The sequence below is a fragment of the Lissotriton helveticus genome, chromosome 10 (genome assembly GCF_964261635.1).
Source record: "Lissotriton helveticus chromosome 10, aLisHel1.1, whole genome shotgun sequence".
Taxonomy (NCBI): Eukaryota; Metazoa; Chordata; class Amphibia; order Caudata; family Salamandridae; genus Lissotriton; species Lissotriton helveticus.
This window is the reverse complement of record NC_136071.1, coordinates 536,040,325-536,057,363: the sequence shown is the minus strand read 5'-3', so window position 1 is coordinate 536,057,363 and position 17,039 is coordinate 536,040,325. Positions and strand designations below refer to the sequence as shown.

The 17,039-nt window shown below is 43.9% G+C and overlaps 1 long non-coding RNA gene across 1 annotated transcript in view; it reads left to right on the top strand.

The window, feature by feature from the left end:
* Window positions 1-16,747, top strand: part of LOC144785383 (uncharacterized) — a 28,496-nt gene extending 11,749 nt beyond the window's left edge. Inside the window, exons 2-4 of the long non-coding RNA XR_013601845.1 lie at window positions 1,535-1,652; window positions 3,344-3,461; window positions 16,636-16,747. This is a non-coding gene — a long non-coding RNA (uncharacterized LOC144785383). The remainder of the gene's footprint in view (window positions 1-1,534; window positions 1,653-3,343; window positions 3,462-16,635) is intronic.
* Window positions 16,748-17,039: the final 292 nt, after the last annotated feature.

Genomic DNA, 17,039 nt, shown 5'->3' with positions numbered 1-17,039 from the left:
AAATAGGAGCCCAATGCTTTCAATGGTGCAGTGTACTTTCCCGTTACACCTCCTACTTGCTGTGCAGTCATATTCCCAGATATTCACCTAGTGTGTAATTGCTCATGTCTGGTCTTCCGGTGCAATCGTCTCCCACGGCGATTGGTCAAGTGGTGCCATTACATCACAAAGCTACAGCAGGATGTCTTCTGACATGAGGGCTAATCAGTTGCTTCTTCTAACTCTAGCCCTCTTTAAAAAGGAACCCAATACTTTCAATAATGCACAGTACTCTCCCATTACACCTCCTACTTGCTGTAGAGTCATTTTCCTAGATATTTACCTAGTGTATAATTGCTGATGTCTGGTCTTCCGGTGCAATCGTCACCCTGGGCGATTGGTCAAGTGGTGCCATTACATCACAAAGCTACAGCAGGATGTCTTTTGCATTAAGGGCCAATCAGTTGCTTCTTCTAACTCTAGCCCTCTTTAAATAGGAACCCAATACTTTCAATAATGCACAGTACTCTCCCATTACACCTCCTACTTGCTGTGGAGTCATATTTCCAGATACTTACCGAGTGTGTAATTGCTGATGTCTGGCCTCCCGGTGTAATGGTCTCCCAGGGCAATTGGTCGAGTGGTGCCATTACATCACATAGCTACAGCAGGATGTCTTCTGACATGAGGGCTAATCAGTTGCTTCTTCTAACTCTAGCCCTCTTTAAAAAGGAGCCCAATGCTTTCAATGGTGCAGTGTACTTTCCCATTACACCTCATACTTGCTGCCCAGTCATATTCCCAGATAGTTACCTAGTGTGTAATTGCTGATGTCTGGTCCTCCGGTGTAATCTTCACCCAGGGCGATTGGTCAAGTGGTGCCATTACATCACAAAGCTACAGCAGGATGTCATCTGACATGAGGGCCCATCAGTTGCCTAGTACGCAATAGGATACATGTATCATGGTATAGAAAAGGGAGCAATGTAGACAGGATGCCCAGCTGAAGACTAAGGTGGTGAGATGAAAGGACCTAGGCCATTATTTGAGACTTATACATTTGTATAAAGGAGTGGTTGATCATAACATTCTGGTGTTCTCTATAGGTTAACTGATAGGGATGTGCTAAAATGAAGATGTTAGAATCTGTTATTCATAGTTTTTATTATTCCCACTAACCGTAGCATAAACCTTCCTCCCTTACATTATCAGATCACTGAATTGCTATAGTGTACCATAACCTAAAATAATTCCTGTGAGAAGGGTACGCGATCTCTTGGCTGCCAAAGAGATCTTTCTATCTAAGTCCTCATATAGGTTCTAGAGTTGTGTAGAGAGTACTAGCAAATGAGGCATAGGATTGAAAGAAGTCAGCTAGGTTGAAATCTAAATTGAGATTATAATTTTTAGTGAGCTTTGGATTTTCACAATATTAGATAGGCCATTGTACTAATAATTGACTCTTCATAAAAATCATGTTTTTGGTAGTGTTGCATTTGGTTTGGAAATATTCAAGTTCTAAAAATTGACTAACAGTGGACTTTTCCATCTGCAGATTATACTGAATGGCCAGCAGAGGCAGTGTTGCAGAGGAATTTTTCTCCGCTTGCTGAGAAAGAAAAAAAAAGAAAGCTCATTCCTCAGCCTTCTCCATGCCTCGATCAATATATATGGTAAGTCAAAATCTCATTTAATCATTTTGCCATTAATAAAAAGTTCATAGAATCTGATGGCTCTCAGTGCCTTTTAGTGGGGTCTTCCCATTAAATATCTTCTAAGACGGTAGCAATATGGATGACGCTATGGCCATCATGATAGTTTATCAAGACTATAACTGTCTATGTGGTTGACAAAATCTTCTTTAGATACTTGTGCAGGCAATATGTCCTCCGAGGTAATTACCATCTTTCAGGCTGGAATGAGGTGTCTTAGGTTAGAGCAGTTGACTTACTTTCAGATGGATGGAAGCTATTTAACCTGTTTCCCTGCTCTCTATGAGTGAGACTCTGATACTCAAGATGGACTGCTGTTTAGAAACTGTGTTCTTCTAACTCTAGCCCTCTTTAAATAGGAGCCCAATGCTTTCAATGGTGCACAGTACTCTCCCATTACACATCCTACTTGCTGTGGAGTCATATTCCCAGATACTTACCGAGTGTGTAATTGCTGATGTCTGGTCTTCCGGTGCAATCGTCACCCTGGGCAATTGGTCAAGTGGTGCCATTACATCACAAAGCTACAGCAGGATGTCTTTTGCATTAAGGGCCAATCAGTTGCTTCTTCTAACTCTTGCCCTCTTTAAATAGGAACCCAATACTTTCAATAATGTACAGTACTCTCCCATTACACCTCCTACTTGCTTTGGAGTCATATTCCCAGATACTTACCGAGTGTGTAATTGCTGATGTCTGGCTCTCCGGTGTAATGGTCTCCCAGGGCGATTGGTCAAGTGGTGCCATTACATCACAAAGCTACAGCAGGATGTCTTCTGACATGAGGGCTAATCAGTTGCTTCTTCTAACTCTAGCCCTCTTTAAATAGGAGCCCAATGCTTTCAATGGTGCAGTGTACTTTCCCATTACACCTCCTACTTGCTGCGCAATCATATTCCCAGATAGTTACCTAGTGTGTAATTGCTGATGTCTGGTCCTCCGGTGTAATCTTCACCCAGGGCGATTGGTGAAGTGGTGCCATTACATCACAAAGCTACAGCAGGATGTCATCTGACATGAGGGCCCATCAGTTGCCTAGTGCGCAATAGGATACATGTATCATGGTATAGAAAAGGGAGCAAAGTAGACAGGATGCCCAACTGAAGACTAAGGTGGTGAGATGAAAGGACCTAGGCCATTATTTGAGACTTATACATTTGTATAAAGGAGTGGTTGATCATAACATTCTGGTGTTCTCTATAGGTTAACTGATAGGGATGTGCTAAAATGAAGATGTTAGAATCTGTTATTCATAGTTTTTATTATTCCCACTAACCGTAGCATAAACCTTCCTCCCTTACCTTATCAGATCACTGAATTGCTATAGTGTACCATAACCTAAAATAATTCTTGTGAGAAGGGTACGCGATCTCTTGGCTGCCAAAGAGATCTTTCTATCTAAGTCCTCATATAGGTTCTAGAGTTGTGTAGAGAGTACTAGCAAATGAGGCATAGGATTGAAAGAAGTCAGCTAGGTTGAAATCTAAATTGAGATTATAATTTTTAGTGAGCTTTGGATTTTCACAATATTAGATAGGCCATAGTACTAATAATTGACTCTTCATAAAAATCATGTTTTTGGTAGTGTTGCATTTGGTTTGGAAATATTCAAGTTCTAAAAATTGACTAACAGTGGACTTTTCCATCTGCAGATTATACTGAATGGCCAGCAGAGGCAGTGTTGCAGAGGAATTTTTCTCCGCTTGCTGAGAAAGAAAAAAAAAGAAAGCTCATTCCTCAGCCTTCTCCATGCCTCGATCAATATATATGGTAAGTCAAAATCTCATTTAATCATTTTGCCATTAATAAAAAGTTCATAGAATCTGATGGCTCTCAGTGCCTTTTAGTGGGGTCTTCCCCATAAATATAATCTTCTAAAACTGTAGCAATATGGATGACGCTATGGCCATCATGATAGTTTATCAAGACTTTGACTGTCTATGTGGTTGACAAAATCTTCTTTAGATACTTGTGGAGGCAATATGTCCTCCGAGGTAATTACCATCTTTCAGGCTGGAATGAGGTGTCTTAGGTTAGAGCAGTTAACTTACTTTCAGATGGATGGAAGCTATTTAACCTGTTTCCCTGCTCTCTGTGAGTGGGACTCTGATACTCAAGATGGACTGCTGTTTAGAAACTGTGTTCTTCTAACTCTAGCCCTCTTTAAATAGTAGCCCAATGCTTTCAATGGTGCAGAGTACTTTCCCATTACACCTCCTACTTGCTGTGCAGTCATTTTCCCAGATATTTACTTAGTGTATAATTGCTGATGTCTGGCCCTCCGGTGTAATGGTCTCCCAGGGCGATTGGTCAAGTGCTGCCATTACATCACAAAGCTACAGCAGGATGTCTTCTGACATGAGGGCTAATCAGTTGCTTCTTCTAACTCTAGTACTCTTTAAATAGGAGCCCAATGCTTTCAATGGTGCAGTGTACTTTCCCATTACACCTCCTACTTGCTGTGCAGTCATATTCCCAGATATTCACCTAGTGTGTAATTGCTCATGTCTGGTCTTCCGGTGCAATCGTCACCCTGGGCGATTGGTCAAGTGGTGCCATTACATCACAAAGCTACAGCAGGATGTCTTCTGACATGAGGGCTAATCAGTTGCTTCTTCTAACTCTAGCCCTCTTTAAATAGGAGCCCAATGCTTTCAATGGTGCAGTGTACTTTCCCATTATCCAGTATTATGGGTGTCTTTCATAGATTCACATGCCTGAATCATTCCCCGTCGTCGAGATGGGAGCCCCGGTAATAGAAATGTAATGTCCTATAGACATACATAGAGAAAAGTAGGCCTAAAGGTCTTGCCTTAGTAGCCTATCTGTGTCCTTTTGTAAAAAGGACCAAATTCCTGAAGGTAGCCAATCAGCTACCCCCTCCCTCTAGAACCTTCCTGCCAGGAGCCTCAGTCTCTCAGATTTTCTACCGCACGTTGTGCTAGGGAGTCCCCACCTGAGCTCTCCTCAGGTTTCTTGAATTTCTCACTTTTTCAACAGAAAACTTGGATTATTTACTTCTACTATGGCTGAACAACAGAAGAAAGGACTATTTAGAGCCTGTTCCTCTTGTGGCAAGAAGAGACTGCACATTGATGACAAACATGAGACTTGTCTCTACTGTCTTTATCCGGATCATTCTGTCAAGGAATGTAGGATTTGCAGAACATTCTCTACTAAAACTCTCAAAGATAGAGAAGGAAGACTGCTCCTCTGGTTAAACAGACTCAAGACCAGAGATGATGATGTGCTGTCCTCAGAGGGCAGTGAAATGGCTTCAGTTTCTTCAAAACTGTCCTTGAAAAGGCCAAGGGATGCTTCCCCTAGCCATTCAGACGTCCCTCACAAAAAGACTACTACTAAGTCTTCTGAGGTAAGATCAGACACGTCTGTGAAGGAGCCCACAACCTTCAAAAAGCCATCGCAGTCTTCGTCGACGACCGCGTCGACGTTTTCTTCACGAAAAACCACATATGTCTCCACGTCGACGACGACGGTTTCGACGACGATGGCGTCGTCTGCCTTTGCTTCAACGACGACGACCACCCAATCGTCGATGATGGGTAAGCCACTGTCGTCAATTGTACTGATTAAAAAGCAGCAGTCATTTGTTAAAGCTTCGTCGACGTCACCATCGACGACGACGACATCGACGACTACGATAAAACAAAAGACGACGACACCTTCACCGTCGACGAAGATTCCGTCGACATCCGGTGTGTCGTCGACGCCAAAGTCGCCACCGACGACGAAAGCACCGTCGACGACTAAGACAACATCGTCGACGAGAACATCTTCGTCTACGAGAGTACCGTCGACGACCGCATCGACGACGGCGAAGATTGCGCCGACGACCACACCGTCGACGATCACATCGCCGACGACAGCGACGACGACGAGAGAACCGTCGACGCCCGACAAAAGATTGTCATCATTACCGTTGACGACACCGTCGACGACCTCATCGTCGACGACGACATCGTCGACGCCATGGAAAAAAGCGGAGTTGATTCCATCAAAAATGATCACCAAACTCCCTATTACACCAGAATTAACATCGCCCAGTAGGGTTCAGACACTACCTCCAGCTTGCTTATTGCAAACTGATGAATCTGATGACGACCACTTCGAACAGGCTACCAGTCCGTCGGATCTCAATGTCAAATGCCAGAGTACTGACGATGACCGAGATGATGTCATCTTTACGGAGGAAACTACGCAGATCCAAGAACATACTCGGGTTACTCCGATGATATGCCTGCCGGCTGAAATAGTCTCTGACTTACAATTCTTAATCACAGACTACAAAAAACGATTCCCAGAATCTCCAGCGGCCTCTTCCAAAGTGAAGCCTCGCGAGTCGTCCAGACCACAGCAATCCCCAAAGTCACGACCACCACCTTTGGTTATGCCGCAGGAAAGTGAAGCGGTACATAACATTCAATCTTCTGAAGAAGAAGAAGAAGATGTTCCTGAAGGAGAGGTTTGAGACGACCTTTCACATAACAGAGACGGCGAGGATTACGTCGCTCATTCTCCAGCCACGCCGGAACCCAACACTTCAGACTCTCCACCAGTGGATATCGGCGGATTCCACAATTTGATTGAGAGAGCGGCCATTAGATTCCACATGACCATGGAATCAAAGGAAACGGATTGTTTTCTCTATGACTTTAAAGATCCTATAAAGAAATCGGCGAGGTCAATTCCCATATTAGACTACATCTGGGAACAAGGTCAGCAACTCATTCAAACGCCTGCTTCTGTTTCAATAGTGGTGCCTAGACTGGATAAAAAGTATAAGGCACCAACATCTGCACCTGTTTGCCTTAATACACATCCCAAGCCGGATTCGGTAGTCACCCAAGCCGCTCAAAAGAATTCCAGAAATCCATCCTCGCCACTGTCAGCACCACCAGACAAAGAGGGCAGAAAATTAGATGGCATCGGCAAACGCTTCTCCACAACGTCAGCCATGACGGTAAAGGTGGCCAACGCCATTGCTCTGCTAGGCAGATACAATCGACAATTATGGGAAGATGTCGTTCCATATCTGGCGGATGTGCCCGAAGATTTGAAGGAAGAAGTCCAGTCACTCCTTAAAGAAGGACAGATGTCCGCATCGGAGATCATTGATTCAGCTGTGGATGTCGCCATGACAGGCTTTAGACAGCTGGCAGGCGCAGCTGTTTTGCGCAGACAAGGATGGCTCAAAGCAAAGTCCTTCCGTCAGGAAGTCCAAACCAAAGTTTTGGACATGCCCTACGACGGACAACATCTATTTGGGGCAAAAATAGATGAAGCCTTGCAGACGATCAAGAAAGACACTGACACTGCAAGAGCTCTCGGGACTTTACAATTCAAAACTCAGTCCTTTCGAGGGAACAGAGGACAAGGTCAGCCCGCATACAGAGGATCATATCAGGGAAGATCCTCTTACTCCTACAACCAAAATCGCTCACAATATCAGCAGCGACAGCAACAACAAGGTCATCAGACCTCCTACGGGAGATCGAACTTCAGGGGCAAATCCCAGAAGAAAACGACCGGCGGACGACAATGACCTCTTCCCGCAGACACTCCCCACACCGTCGTGTCCTCTCAAGATTGGAGGAAAATTGACACATTTCCTCCACAACTGGAGATCGATAACGACGGATCGGTGGGTTCTCCAATTAATCCAGCACGGTCACACATTGGAATTCGACTCACTCCCACCGTTAACTCCTCCTCGCAAACTACCACACAGGCACCTTCGTTTGCTTCTACAAGAAATCTCTTCAATGCTGAAGAAGGGAGCAATAGAACGAGTTCCATCCGCTCAGAAAGGGAAGGGATTTTATTCCCGCTTCTTTTTAATTAAGCAGAAAAAGAAGAAATGGAGGCCCATTCTCGATCTCAGGGCACTCAATGCCTTCCTAAAGAGCCAATCGTTTCGAATGGTGACGATCCAGGAAATCTTAGGATCCCTAGAGGAAGGAGACTATATGACGTCTTTGGACCTGCAAGACGCATATTACCATATCCCAATACACATTCGCCACAGAAAATTTCTTCGAAGTGGCAGGTCAACACTACCAATTCTGTGTCCTACCATTTGGCCTCAAATCAGCGCCACGCATTTTTACGAAATGCCTGGCTCCAGTGGCAGCTTTTCTGAGACAGCAGAATCACCAGGTCTTCCCCTATCTAGACGACTGGTTGGTGAAAGCACCATCTCTCACAGACGCACAGCTGTCTTCAACCGCCTGTCTCAATATTTTCCAGCACCTAGGTTTAACTCTCAACTACAAGAAATCAACCTTACAACCCACCAGAATTATAACATTCCTGGGGGCAACTCTAAACACCATTTCTTCCAAAGCCTTCCCGTCTCAAGAACGAAAACACAAACTGATGGCTCTAGCTACCGCAGTGTCTTCAAAAAGGTCCATCAAAGTCCGAACTTTCAAATCCCTTCTAGGGATGATGTCTTCTTGCATACTTCTCATCCCTCACTGTCGGCTCAGAATGCGCCCCCTTCAGAAGGCTCTGAACAAACAGTGGACCCAATGTACAGACTCTTTCGAGGATCACATAGTCATCACTCCACAGATAACCGAGGCTTTGCTGTGGTGGAAAACGAACAAGAACTTATCCAAAGGTCTAACGTTCTTGATACCAGCAACTCCACACGTCATAACAACAGACGCTTCTCTGGAAGGTTGGGGTGCAGTCCTTCAGGATCTGCAAATCAGTGGCAAATGGACGGACAGGGAGAGGACTCTACATATCAACCTCCTAGAACTGAGAGCAGTTCTTCACTCTCTACAGGCATTCCTCCCTCGCATCAAAAACTCAGCAGTGCGTGTGCGAACGGACAACACAACCACAATGCACTACTTGAACAAGCAGGGAGGGACGCGTTCACTGACACTGTCTCGCGAATCGCAAAAAATCTGGAACTGGCTACTGCTCAACAACATCACATTAACAGCAGAGTATGTCCCAGGAAAAGACAACGTAATAGCGGACGCTCTCAGCAGACAGAGGTCACTGTCCCACGAGTGGGAACTGGACCAACAAGTTCTCAACGACATCTTCTCGGCATGGGGGAAACCGCACATAGACCTCTTCGCCACCAGGGAGAACGCCAAATGCCACAGCTTCGCAAGCTGGCATCCCCAACCGAGGTCACTAGGAAATGCATTTTCCATCGCATGGCGCAACGTGTTTGCGTACGCATTTCCGCCATTTCCCCTGATAACCAGAGTCATTCGGAAAATGAAAATGGAGCACTGCACCTTGATTCTCATTGCCCCATACTGGCCGAGACAACATTGGTTCACGGACCTCCGTCGCCTTTCTGTTCGACCATCAATCCAACTACATCAACATCCAACTCTTCTCTCAATGTCCAAAGGCCAAGTACTCCACCCGAATCTGAAATCTCTCAGATTATCGGCGTGGCTCCTGAGTACAGAGAATTCTGTCACCTAAACATCCCGCAGGAGTGCAAGGATGTCCTAGCTAAAGCAAGAGCTGTCAGTACAAACAAAACTTATTCCTTGAAATGGAAACGCTTTTGTGTTTGGTGTTCAGACAACAATATCCATCCTTTCAGAATCACTCCAGAGCAAATACTGCCTTATTTACTACATCTGGCACAAACAGGGCTTGCACATGCCTCCATTAGAGTACATCTGGCAGCAATCTCACGCTTTACAAGGACTTCAAGAGGTCCCTCACTATGGTCCAACAGGCTGATAAAGCAATTCCTTAAAGGACTATATAGATCTTTTCCAAGGCCAAGACGTATACCACCAACGTGGCACCTTAACATAGTACTCAACCAATTGATGAAGCATCCATTTGAGCCCATACATAGGGCTGATCTCAAATACATCTCATGGAAAACTGCACTTCTTTTGGCCTTAACATCAGCAAGAAGGGTCAGTGAGTTACAAGCGCTTTCAATACAAGATCCTTTCATGCAATTCAGAGAGGACAGAGTAATTTTAAGAACCAATCCTCGCTTCATTCCTCAAGTCCCCTCGGACTTCCATCTCAATGAACCACTTGTTCTTCGCTCATTCTTCCCGAACCCCAGTACTATGGCTGAAAGATCTCTCCATTCTTTGGACCTCAAGAGATGTCTAAAATTTTAACTGGACAAAACGAAACATTTCAGAAAAACAAATCAACTTTTCATTGCCTTCAGCAGACCTAGAAAAGGCATGCCAATCTCTAAGCTAAGCATTTCCCGATGGATATCAGCGGCAATTGCCTTTTGCCATGACAAAGCCAGACGTCCATTACATTCCACAGTCCGGGCGCATTCCACAAGGGCTGTGTCCACATCGGCAGCACTATTCGCTGGAGTACCGATTCTGGACATTTGCAGAGCAGCGACCTGGAAATCGCCGCATACATTTACCAGGCACTACTGCCTGGATACGGAACTGATGCAGGATGCAGCTGTGGGCCAGGCTGTACTTCGCCATCTATTCCAGTGAGATGAGCCCTCCTTCTTCCCACCGTCCTGCAATGGTATGCACATTTATTTACTTTATTCATTGTATTACTGATGGTATATAGTTGCATGATATGTTTTATCTCAGACTAATTCTTATGTCCCATCACAAATGTCCAGAATCAGCAACAGTGGGGAATGCCTGTAGAGGAAGGATGGAATCTAGTCCATAGGAGGAGGGGGAATCAGTGGAAGGGAGCTATACAGTCCTATGGAGATGTTTGGGGCCCACAGCTCAACTACCCTCTATTCCCCTGTTATAATCGATTTAGTGGGCTGGAAGAAGTGGACTGACCATCACCCCACAGTATTGAAGTTGCCATGGGCAGTGGGGTACCTACTCCTGTAGATGGAGGTTTTATTGTTACTGCTAGGGAGGAAGTCCCCAATCAGGACAGCGCTATTCCAGACCCCTTGACAGAGGACGTGGCTACTCATGCCGCCCTGGATATACCTAGGCTGTCCCCTTCCATTGTTAAAATCTTGTCCTGGAACATAGCGGGCTTAAAGAAAAACTTGCCCGATCCGGAATGGAACACTTTCTTAGAAGATTTCCATATCTGCATGTTCCAGGAAACCTGGTGTGTAGAGCCAGAATATAAGCAGGGTTATTCTACATTTTTTGTCCCTGCAACACAGCTTGGGAGAGGGCGCCCATCAGGTGGTCTACTTATTTGGATTAGGCTAGACTTGAATTGTGAGGTTACAGTTAATTATGTCCCCTGTAATGATATTCTCCATCTAACTGTTAAAAGGCAGTCCGCCAGGAATGTTTTTGAACTTTTTTGTATCTATGCTAGGGGGCTTCCAGGGGGCCAATCATCTCCAATACTGGAGTTGCTGGATAGTAGACTCTCAGCACTCCCTTCTAAATCATCAGTATTAGTGGGAGGTGACCTTAATTGTACATTTGAGCCTCTCGATGAGGATGAATTTTTGGGCTCTTTTATGAAACAAGGAAACCAGTTAATTCCATCCCTATCTTTGGCCCCAATTAAGAAGTGGTCGGCTCGAGCCATTCAGCTGAATGCCCTGGTGTCCGCTTACGACCTATGGGCCTTAAACAGCCGTACCAAATCTGATCGTATGGGCGCTATGACCTTTAATCGAATAGGCTGCCCATCACGGATTGACTACATCCTTTTGGATGTAGGGTCATGGGCCAATCTAATTGATATGGAGGTCAGCCAGAGGGCTGATAGTGATCATAATCCCCTCTGCATGGGTATGTTTTGGGGAAACAATACTGGTGAAGAGGTTCAAAATGAGCTGATTACTAAAGAACTAGTCCCCTCTAACTGTAATCGCAGGATTAAGTGGAATGTGGTTCAGTGTAATGAAGGGACACTTGAGATTATTAGGGCTCTAGTTTCAGCTGCTTCATCTGCCCTGGCACCAGCGAACCAAACTGCTCTTCAGCTTCAGGGGCCGGAGCTGGCAATCAAGTATAAAGACCTGATATGGGAGATCAGTAAGTTTTTTTCTAAAAAAAATAAGGGTGGTGATTTGACTAAATGTATACAAAAAAAGGGGAACCCTTGGTATACTGCCTCCTGTAGACGGAAAAGGAAAGCAATTTCATTAGCTATCAAAAATAAGGATGCCTTAGCTGCTAGACTAGCTAGAAATGAGTATCGCATTAGTATTGCGAAAGCCAAAAAGGATTGGGAAGAGGATCACTGGCAGGCTTTAAAGGAAGCGGCGCATGGGAAAAATGCTACTGCATTTTGGAAACTGATTAACGTCATTGACAGACGAGGCGCTGAGCCTATTTCCAATCAGATTACTGAGACCCAGTGGCATTCCCACTTCTCGAAATTATATGGCGTAGACTCCTTGGAAGTGGATCTAGCATCTACTATAATTGGCACTGATCTCTCGGCCCATCGGAATGATGGCTTTACAGAGGTATCCTTCACGTCCCGTGAGGTACAGGAGGCCATTCTTAAAATAAAATCGGGCAAGGCACCAGGCCCGGACGGAATTCCGGGTGATTTACTGTTGTCTAACCCACTGGTTTGGGCTGATTTTATTGTAAATGTTTTGAACCTCATCCAGTTGGGCCAGCAAGTACCGGACTCATGGAAGGGTGCAGAAGTTGTCACTGTTTTTAAAAAGGGTGAGAGAGAGGACCCTGCCAACTACAGACCAATTAGTTTAATTGATGTCATCCAAAAAGTAGTTGGTAGGGTAATTGTAAATAGGATTGAGGGTTGGCTCATGGAAGGAAATATTTTGTCCCATTTTCAGGCAGGATTTAGAAGTAATGTAGGGGCCATTGACCAAGTTTTTAGATTTTGTGCAGTTTTTTGGAAAACTGTGTCAATTACCAGAGGGAGCCTTTATCTGGCTTTTATTGATCTTAAAACTGCTTTTGATGTAATACCCCGTGTTAAACTCTGGAATGTCCTATTGGATATGGGTTTCCCACTCTATTTGCTAAATCTTATCATCAAACTCCATGAGGGTACTTATGCGAAGATACGCTGGGGGACACAGGGGCAACTCACTAAGAGTATACCCGTTAATAGAGGGGTGCGGCAGGGGTGCGTGATGGCCCCCACTTTATTCTCCCTCTTTATAAATGGGGTGGTGAAACATCTGCAAGAGATACCAGCCTACGCCCCAGTTGTGGCTGGGGAGAAAATGCCATCGCTCCTCTTTGCCGATGACACCCTGCTTTTATCTAAAACCCCCACAGGCCTTCAAACCCTTCTTGATCAGTTTAGTGTTTTTTGTCAGGAACGGGGTCTCACAATAAACACAACTAAAACTAAACTAATGGTCATGACCACCAAGAGGAAATATAGGAATATCCATTTGACCTTGAATGGATCTCCCTTGGAGTTGGTCGATGAGTTTGATTACCTTGGTGTTAGGATTAATAATCACTTGAAATGGGAACCCCATATATATAAAATGCTTTTAAATCTTAAGAGGGTTTCCGGCACTATTTTAAAAAACCAACGTCTCTCTGTGAGTAGGCCAGTTTCCCCTGCCCTATCTGTTTATGAGGGTAAGGCTATTGCCTCTGCTGTATATGGCTCGGAACTGTGGGGCAATGAGAATACCAACGACCACGTCCGATCAGAGAATAAGTTTATGAGGGACCTGGTATCACTTCCTTCCTCCACACCACTTAAACCGCTATTTTTAGACCTAGGTAGAAAATCTATTCGGGATATCCTCCAGCTCCGTCCTCTTTTATATTGGGTCCGGTTGAGGAGGACCCCAGAGTTAGCTAACTATGCCTTGGTTTTAGATGAAATGCTAAAATTAAATACTTCAGGCAAAATTAAGTGGCTAAATGCTCTAAAACACCTTGTAGCAAATGTGGGTTTAAGAGACGCTTGGGTATCCCAATCACCTCCACCAAAACAAGTGGTGAAAAAATTATATTGGGATTGGATAGAGGCCAGGGCACTACAAAACCCAAATTGGGGCCATTTGACCGAGACATTTTTGACCCATAAATGCACCTTAAAACTGGAGTTGTTCCTGGATTTTATTCAAATTCCTCGGGAAAGGACCTTATATCTTAAATTTAGGCATGGAATATTGCCCCTCAAAACTTTTACATCTAGATGGAACAATAAGAGGGAAGAGGATATAAAATGTCCAGGGTGTGCAAATCCCGAAGAATCATTGGGCCACTTTTTCTTTGCCTGTAAGGCATACATTCTACCTAGGAAGAAATGGTTAAAACCAGCACTAAAGAATCTTGGTGTTAGAGATTACAAATCAGCCTTACGCATTCTTATTTCCAACACCACTTCCATGGTTATTATTTGTGGAGTTGCTAAGTTTTTATCTTGTGCATGGATTATCAGGACTAAGATTTTAAAAAATGTTCATCAAGTCAATTCTTCCACATAATTTTTATATGTATTTTTGTAAATAATGAACTGTTTTTTTTATAATTGTGTGTATTATATGTTTGTACTTTTTATGATACATGTGTCGAATAAAAGTATAATGACTTGACTTGCATAATGTATTGCTTGCTATTCTGATTCAGGCATGTGAATCTATGAAAGACACCCATAATACTGGATAAGAAATGCGTTACTTACCTGTAACAGCAGTTATCCAGTATTGGTGTCTTTCATAGATTAACATGCAACCCTCCCACCTCCCCAGGAAGGACTCATCTCTCACTTCAGGACATATATAACGTCTACCTAGCTTGGTGCGTACGAAAATCTGAGAGACTGAGGCTCCTGGCAGGAAGGTTCTAGAGGGAGGTGGTAGCTGATTGGCTACCTTCAGGAATTTGGTCCTTTTTACAAAAGGACACAGATAGGCTACTAAGGCAAGACCTTTAGGCCTACTTTTCTCTATGTATGTCTATAGGACATTACTTTTCTATTACCAGGGCTCCCATCTCGACGACGGGGAATGATTCAGGCATGTGAATCTATGAAAGACACCAATACTGGATAACTGCTGTTACAGGTAAGTAACACATTTCTTACACCTCCTACTTGCTGTGCAGTCATATTCCCAGATATTCACCTAGTGTGTAATTGCTCATGTCTGGTCTTCCGGTGCAATCGTCACCCTGGGCGATTGGTCAAGTGGTGCCATTACATCACAAAGCTACAGCAGGATGTCTTTTGCATTAAGGGCCAATCAGTTGCTTCTTCTAACTCTAGCCCTCTTTAAAAAGGAATCCAATACTTTCAATAATGCACAGTACTCTCCCATTACACCTCCTACTTGCTGTGGAGTCATTTTCCCAGATATTTACCTAGTGTATAATTGCTGATGTCTGGCCTTCCGGTGTAATGGTCTCCCAGGGCGATTGGTCAAGTGGTGTCATTACATCACAAAGCTACAGCAGGATGTCTTCTGACATGAGGGCTAATCAGTTGCTTCTTCTAACTCTAGCCCTCTTTAAATAGGAGCCCAATGCTTTCAATGGTGCAGTGTACTTTCCCGTTACACCTCCTACTTGCTGTGCAGTCATATTCCCAGATATTCACCTAGTGTGTAATTGCTCATGTCTGGTCTTCCGATGCAATCGTCTCCCACGGCGATTGGTCAAGTGGTGCCATTACATCACAAAGCTACAGCAGGATGTCTTCTGACATGAGGGCTAATCAGTTGCTTCTTCTAACTCTAGCCCTCTTTAAAAAGGAACCCAATACTTTCAATAATGCACAGTACTCTCCCATTACACCTCCTACTTGCTGTAGAGTAATTTTCCTAGATATTTACCTAGTGTATAATTGCTGATGTCTGGTCTTCCGGTGCAATCGTCACCCTGGGCGATTGGTCAAGTGGTGCCATTACATCACAAAGCTACAGCAGGATGTCTTTTGCATTAAGGGCCAATCAGTTGCTTCTTCTAACTCTAGCCCTCTTTAAATAGGAACCCAATACTTTCAATAATGCACAGTACTCTCCCATTACACCTCCTACTTGCTGTGGAGTCATATTTCCAGATACTTACCGAGTGTGTAATTGCTGATGTCTGGCCTCCCGGTGTAATGGTCTCCCAGGGCAATTGGTCGAGTGGTGCCATTACATCACATAGCTACAGCAGGATGTCTTCTGACATGAGGGCTAATCAGTTGCTTCTTCTAACTCTAGCCCTCTTTAAAAAGGAGCCCAATGCTTTCAATGGTGCAGTGTACTTTCCCATTACACCTCATACTTGCTGCCCAGTCATATTCCCAGATAGTTACCTAGTGTGTAATTGCTGATGTCTGGTCCTCCGGTGTAATCTTCACCCAGGGCGATTGGTCAAGTGGTGCCATTACATCACAAAGCTACAGCAGGATGTCATCTGACATGAGGGCCCATCAGTTGCCTAGTACGCAATAGGATACATGTATCATGGTATAGAAAAGGGAGCAATGTAGACAGGATGCCCAGCTGAAGACTAAGGTGGTGAGATGAAAGGACCTAGGCCATTATTTGAGACTTATACATTTGTATAAAGGAGTGGTTGATCATAACATTCTGGTGTTCTCTATAGGTTAACTGATAGGGATGTGCTAAAATGAAGATGTTAGAATCTGTTATTCATAGTTTTTATTATTCCCACTAACCGTAGCATAAACCTTCCTCCCTTACATTATCAGATCACTGAATTGCTATAGTGTACCATAACCTAAAATAATTCCTGTGAGAAGGGTACGCGATCTCTTGGCTGCCAAAGAGATCTTTCTATCTAAGTCCTCATATAGGTTCTAGAGTTGTGTAGAGAGTACTAGCAAATGAGGCATAGGATTGAAAGAAGTCAGCTAGGTTGAAATCTAAATTGAGATTATAATTTTTAGTGAGCTTTGGATTTTCACAATATTAGATAGGCCATTGTACTAATAATTGACTCTTCATAAAAATCATGTTTTTGGTAGTGTTGCATTTGGTTTGGAAATATTCAAGTTCTAAAAATTGACTAACAGTGGACTTTTCCATCTGCAGATTATACTGAATGGCCAGCAGAGGCAGTGTTGCAGAGGAATTTTTCTCCGCTTGCTGAGAAAGAAAAAAAAAGAAAGCTCATTCCTCAGCCTTCTCCATGCCTCGATCAATATATATGGTAAGTCAAAATCTCATTTAATCATTTTGCCATTAATAAAAAGTTCATAGAATCTGATGGCTCTCAGTGCCTTTTAGTGGGGTCTTCCCATTAAATATCTTCTAAGACGGTAGCAATATGGATGACGCTATGGCCATCATGATAGTTTATCAAGACTATGACTGTCTATGTGGTTGACAAAATCTTCTTTAGATACTTGTGCAGGCAATATGTCCTCCGAGGTAATTACCATCTTTCAGGCTGGAATGAGGTGTCTTAGGTTAGAGCAGTTGACTTACTTTCAGAT